Raw genomic sequence first — 7418 nt, 5'->3', positions numbered from 1 at the left:
CTTTTTTGTTGTTATATACCTGGATGACTGAGAAAACAAACTTTGTGAAGCTGAACAAAGTTTGTCAAAAAGAACACCTAAATCATATAATTAAGACCATAATGATGTTAGTCATTACAAAACAGGCAATACATTTTCCTCCTTTTAAGTTTTTCTCCTTCCATCTTTTTCCTACAGTTACAGTAAATGTTTCTACTTGGACGTTAAAAATGGCCAAAAATAATAATAAATAAATAAATAATGGAAATCTGAGACTAGAAAAATTTGAAATATAATAACAGGAAATGTGTAGAAACCCTGATGCTGCTTCTGTTCACATAAAAAGAATCTATGATGGTCGATCTGTTCCTTTTCCTATTTGGTAGTTGAATATTTGAACCCTTGTGATTTCAAAACAAAAGCTAAGGGAAACTCAAAACCTACTGGTAAGGGTGGAGTAACACGTGGGAATGGGATCCAGCTCGTTAAGAACAAGAACTTGGACGCCACCTCTCCCCCCTTTTCAAAACATAATCTGTAAAAGAGAATCAACTTTCAACCCTCGTTAAACAGTGTCTTTGTGTTTGCAGGGCTGATCAGTGCCTTCCCCATGTTCGGCTCCTCGTTCTTCTACATCCACAGCAGCAGCTCCACCACCTTCTTTGCTCCCTGTATTCTTGCTGTCAATCAACGGGGTCTCCACTTCCTGCACAAAAATACACATGTAAGGAGCCACACACCATCCATCCATCCATTATCTTTACCCGCTTATTCCATTTTGGGTCACGGGGGTCGCTGGTGCCCATGTCCAGCAATCACTGTGCGAGGGGCCGGGGACACCCTGGACAGGTCTCCAGTCCATCACAGGGACACATAGAGACAAACGACACAAACAACCATTCACTCTCTCACTCACACCTAGGGACAATTTAGAGTTACCAATCAGCCTAACATGCATGTTTTTGGTCTGTGGGAGGAAACCGGAGTACCCGGAGAAAACCCACGCATGCACGGAGAGAACATGCAAACTCCACTCAGAAAGGCCCCTGGACCGGGATTTGAACCAAGGACCTGCTCGCTGAGAGGCAGCAGCTCTACCAGTTGTGCCACCGTGCTGCCCTTCTTGTAACTTGTTTCTGCTAATTTCAACTTGTTATACTCCTTTCAGCTTGTTTCAGCTATTTCTGCTATTTTAGCTACTCTTTAGCAGTTTTAATGCTAATTTGAGCTTTTTCAGCTAATTCCAAAATGTTGGCACTCATTTCAACTTTTTCAGCCTAATTAAGCAAACATATACTCTCTCCATTTGCTTCTGGTAACTTAAGCTTCTTTCTGCCTTTTCAGCTACTTTTCAGCTTTTTCTTTGCTAATTTCAGCTCTCTTAGCTAATTTACTTTTCTGTGCTAATTTATGCTTATTTAAACCAATTTCATTAAATATGTGTTCTTTCTGCTTCATTCTGCTAACTTAGGCTTGTTCTTCCATTTTAGCTACATTTTAGCTTGTTTTTAGCTCATTTCAGCTGTTTTTCAGCAAGTTCTTCAGCAATAAGCATTAACACTGCACTTTCGCAGGAAATACAATTTCTCTAGTTAGTAGATGACTCAGCTCACACTGTAAAGTACACAAGGCTTGAGGTAGAGATGCTTTTCCTTCTGTGTAGTAAATTCTGTTTTCTCTGGAGCAGGAGCTGATGACGTTGGTCCCCCTGGTGGAGGTGCAGTCTACTCGCACCCAGAGGCCCTCTGCTGGAACCAGTTACCCATATGTGGACCTCACTTTGGGGGACATGAACGTACAGCGGGTCATTCAGCTGCAGCTTGAGCAGGTATCACAGAGACACAAGTATTCTACAGGAAGTGTTGTGTTTTGGTCCCCCAGCTGAGCCTGCCTCCGTTTGTCCACAGGGCCTGGAGCTGTGTCGAGTCATCGCCATGCAGGTGGAAAACATGATGTCTGTGCGGGAAAAGAGGCTCGCGTTGCCACCCAGCGAGATCACCATGCTGTGACACGCCGTGCACAAGTCTTAAACGTTACCTGCATTGACCTTTTTTTACAGACACTAACCCTCGTGTGTAAAACCAGACACGACGTGCTCAAATCTGTTCATAGCTATGTGCGATATTCAAGGTTGCGGTTCAGCCTTTGCTCCTGCATTTTCATTGACATTTATATTCAAACTATTTATAAATGTTTTACATGTTGTTAGTGAAACTCAACGTGTCACCTAGTGTCGGTATGACTGCAGAACACAGCTGAAACATAGATATGAACTCTGTTAGACTAAATGTATTTCAACAAACTGGAAGTAGGCTTGAATATATCTAGACCACAATGCACTGCAAAATACTTGCACTGACCATGTGCATTAGTATCTGTAAAAGGTCAGTCTATTGAATCAGTTCCCCTTCAGGTGTTTCTTAGGTGTAGCTCACGCACGTTAACGTAAAAAATGTTCTCTTGTTCTGCAGTTTCTGTAAAAACTGCAGCCTAACAAATATAAATCTGGATCTTCCACGTTGTTCATGTCAAGGTTTTGGCGGCTCCAGTTATTGTTGAACGTTTTAATAGATTTGCAACGTTTCTTCTGCACTGAAGCTGTTCAACTCTAAGGAAGCATAGCAGATTTTTTGATACTGGGTTTTTAATTTTTTTCAAAGTTTTGTAACCGATCTGTACTGTTTTTTATTATCTTTTTAATTACTATAATGGACTGTAAATCTGAACATGTAAAGCCTTCATTTAACAAACTTTTTTAATGAAGAGTTTATCACAATAAATGTTAATATTCTGTGAATTGTGAGCACTTTGAACTTATTTATTAAACCAATAACATATCTGATAATAAATATTAGTAAAAGAAATGGAGAGGAAAAAATGTTTTGGTAAGTAACAACAGTTAAAAAAGATTGCAGGAACCTTTGTGAGTGATTTTATTTTATTTTTTAATGTACCGGCTGAGAAGCTTTTACTGTGTTAACTACCACAAAATACTGAAAAGATGATTAACTGTTAAGAAAAAGTATTAGTCTCTTTATAATAGTTTAAGATAAATTATTTCTAGAGTTTATGCACTATTGTTGATAACTCCTGGTAAATACTGTACACGTAGTAGAATAAAAAAAAGTCCATGTGCGCAGTAATATCAAGGAGCTGATTCAGGATTGCTACGTTTTCAGGCTCAGGGTCTCATTGCCTCGGGAGAGGAATAATAACAGGCTGTACCATCTCTTTTATCATTGTTGGCCTCGCGATTAATACGGTGCTCAGTGCTGCCGAGGTAGAATGCAGAGGGCCCCATAGGTGTTTGACAGCACCCTTAGGGAGCGGGTGGATCTGACAAGAACTCGAGAGAGAGACTGATCTCACGGGCAAATATGAGTTTCAAGCCCTCTTAGTCAAAGACGCTGAAGAACGGCATCGTGATTGACAAATTCTGTTTGTTGTTTTTATTCAAGAACTGAAATCCCATCCATCCAGTCGGGGGCTTGGAGAAGCTCTTTGACTCCAGCCTGGAAGACTCTGCTGCTGTCCAGAAGTCGTGTGATGAGCTGGGAGCTTGTCTCATGGAGGTGGACAAGTCCAGCCAGCCTGGTAGATTTAAAGCATGGATCCACCACCGTTCTATCCTGCCCTGCATATTGTGGCCTCTGCTTGTTTATGCAGTCCCAGTAACAACAATGGAATCCATCGAAGGGAAGATCAGCTGCTTTCTTCATAAGTGGCTGGGCCTTCCTCAAAGCTTCACCAGTGCTGCCCTGTATGGTAAATGGACTGTACTTACAGGTCCTACAGCTCATGAAAACCCAAAATGCCTGTCCCAAAAAATTAGCATATCATGAAAAGTTTCTCTAAACAAGCTATTAACCTAACCATCTAAATCAACAACGTAACTCTAAACACCTGCAAAAGATTCCTGAGGCTTTTAAAAACTCCCAGCCTTGTTCATTACTCAAAACCGCAATCATGGGTAAGACTGCCGACCTGACTGCTGTCCAGAAGGCCATCATTGACACCCTCAAGCAAGAGGGTAAGACACAGAAAGAAATTGCTGAACGAATAGGCTGTTCCCAGAGTGCTGTATCAAGGCACCTCAGTGGGAAGTCTGTGGGAAGGGAAAAGTGTGGCAGAAAACGCTGCACAACGAGAAGAGGTGACCAGACCCTGAGGAGGATTGTGGAGAAGGGCCGATTCCAGACCTTGGGGGACCTGCGGAAGCAGTGGACTGAGTCTGGAGTAGAAACATCCAGAACCACCGTGCACAGGTGTGTGCAGGAAATGGGCTACAGGTGCCACATTCCCCAGGTCAAGCCACTCTTGAACAAGAGACTGCGTCAGAAGCATCTCGCCTGGGACTGCTGCTGAGTGGTCCAAAGTTATGTTCTCTGATTACAGTAAATTTTGCATTTCCTTTGGAAATCAAGGTCCCAGAGTCTGGAGGAAGAGAGGAGACACAGAGTTCACATTGCTTGAGGTCCAGTGTCAAGTTTCCACAGTCACTGGGGTGTCATGTCAGCTGCTGGTGTTGGTCCACTGTGTTTTATCAAGCGCAGGGTCAATGCAGCTAGCTATCAGGAGATTTTGGAGCACTTCATGCTTCCATCTGCTGAAAAGCTTTATGGAGATGAAGATTTCATTTTTCAGCACGACCTGGCACCTGCTCACAGTGCCAAAACCACTGGTAAATGGTTTACTGACCATGGTATTACTGTGCTCAGTTGGCCTGCCAACTCTCCTGACCTGAACCCCATAGAGAACCTGTGGGATATTGTGAAGAGAAAGTTGAGAGACACAAGACCCAACACTCTGGATGAGCTTAAGGCCGCTATCGAAGCATCCTGGGCCTCCATAACACCTCAGCAGTGCCACAGGCTGATTGCCTCCATGCCACGCCGCATTGAAGCAGTCATTCATGCAAAAGGATTCCCGACCAAGTAATGAGTGCATAACTGAACATGATTATTTGAAGGTTGGTGTTTTTTGTATTAAAAGCACTTGTCTTTCATTGGTGGAAGGAAATATGCTAATTTTTTGGGACAGGAATTTTGGGTTTTCATGAGCTGTATGCCATAATCATCAGTATTAAAACAATTAAAGACCTGAAATATTTCAGTTGGTGTGCAATGAATCTGAAATATATGAAAGTTTCATTTTTATCATTACATTATGGAAAATAATGACCTTTATCACAATATGCTAATTTTTCGAGAAGGACCTGTACTCCAAGAAGAGGTCTGAGCAGGTGTGGAGGAGCGTGTGAGTAGGGCTGTGGGACTCCGTCTGCAAGGAGCGTGGACAAGGTGGGAAATCATATTGCAGCACAAGATTACCTGTTCTAACATCATACAGGCAGACTTTCATCATATCTGGTTCCTTGTGTTGGCTGTCTACGATGCCCTGCCAAGTCCAGCAAACCTTCATGTCTGGGGGAAGAGTGAGACACCTTCCTGCCACCTTTGCTTCAGAAAAGTCTCCTCAGAACACCTCAGCAGGTGCCCGATAGCACTGGCTGATGGTTGGTGTCGCTGACACCATGACCAGGTGCTAAAAGCAGTTGCTGAGAGTATAGCCTCAGTCATGAGCACCAGCGAACTCTATCGTGCTCTGAAGAAGGCGAGTCCCATCATCAAGCCTGGAGAGAAGCCCTGGGACCGTCCACACAGCCCGTTTGGCAGCTGCGTGTTGATTTGGGAGGTTCACGTCTCACATCGCAACATCTCTCCAGCTCCACATGCTTATCACCTCTGAGGCTTCAAAACACCTGATCATGCTAGAACTTAGTGCCCTGAGAAGAACAGAGTGAGGAATTCAGTGAGAAGAAATGTGCAAAGTAGCAGGAAATAGTGGAGGACTGCAGGGGCCGGGGCAGGAGCTGGAGCAGGGCGGGCCCAAGGCATAGCAGCAAGGGCCACTAGAGGGCCCCAGAAGTGGAATAGAATTTTTTTTTTTTTTAAATAAAGATTTCCATATGATTCTATTTAATATTTTAAGTTCAGCTTTTGCAAATTGTTGCATATATTTACATAGTTTTAAGAACTAATTATTCAACTTCAATGTTCTTTCTTAAACCCATTTTACGTGGTTTCAAGTATTTGTTCATTTACATTAAGTATTTCCTAGATTTTTTTTTTTATCATTTAATTTTTTCTGTTTTTGCACAATTTAATTTATTTTTATGCATCTAAGTTATTTTATCTGTTTGTTGTTGATCTTGCACTACAAATTATTTTGGACATTACTGCTGCAGTTCTTTGGAACCAAAGATAATAAACCAGACGACACGTTTGCTGTAAAATACTGGTGTTTGTTCTTTTGTTACTTTTAGTACCACATGTCAAACTCAAGGCCCGTGGGCCAAATCCAGCCCGCGATAACCATTTCTGTGGCTCTCTACACCCTAAAGGGCCACAAAGGCAGAACTTCAAGATAACAGTTGTGTGCTTCAATATTACTTTATCAATCCAATCAGTTTTTATGTGTATAATACCAAATTACTCAAACATGAAATATTTAATTTTTAGAGGTAGTCATTGAATGCAGAGAAAGTTTTATTTTACCTGTTTGTTAATAGGTCATTTTATCCATACATTCTGCCATGTCCGGCCTTTTGGGGACATTCATGAGCTTGATGTGGCCCAAAATGAAAATGAGTTTGACACCCCTGCACTACATGGTATATACATATAGGATAAACGGGACTGTCAGAGATGCAATGAGTTTACGTTAGGTGAGTGAATGATCTGATCTGACTGTTGATTGCAGTAAATCATATTATTAGCAGAAATAGAAGGCCCCAAATCAAATTTTGCTTAGGGCCCCATGGAGGTTTGGGCTGGCACTGAGCTGGAGGACATTCTATGAGCCCATAGAATTAGGATGCAGAAGCTTTGCAGGGCGCTCATTCTGTAAAGTCCTCGGTCATTTGAGCATTACTGGGGTAGCCAAGAGGAGGGCCGTCCAGGCCGTTAGCAAAGCCGCCACTTTGGATTAGAGGGCTGATCCATGGACTGCTTCTGGGACAGAAGTCGGGGACGGATCACCTCCGACTGGGTCGCCCGGGCAAGGATGTTGTGAAACACCCGTTGACCCCAGTATGCTGATGATGCGCCCCAGTGCATCCTAGAAATGTTTTTTTTTTTTTTTTTACATAGAATAAACCTGGAAAATACTGTACAATAGAGTAAAAAAAAAAAAAAAGAAGTAATCTTTGGCATGAATTTAAAATAAGGTTGAAATACTGAAAAACTGAAATGACAAACACCAGTACTAAATTTAGGCAAAGTTTTGGGATACTTTTTTTTAGGTATTTTGATACGAGAGTAATGTCATTACACATTACATTTCACTACACTTCAGGTAAAAACACTTTTAGATTAATTTGACTACAAGTTGCTCTTAAGTTAAAGTTTTCACAGTCACCAGAAGTTTATGTAGATTAA

This window comes from Nematolebias whitei, chromosome 16 (genome assembly GCF_014905685.2).
Source record: "Nematolebias whitei isolate Nwh7 chromosome 16, NemWhi1, whole genome shotgun sequence".
NCBI lineage: Eukaryota > Metazoa > Chordata > Actinopteri > Cyprinodontiformes > Rivulidae > Nematolebias > Nematolebias whitei.
Note: the sequence above shows the minus strand (reverse complement) of the source record.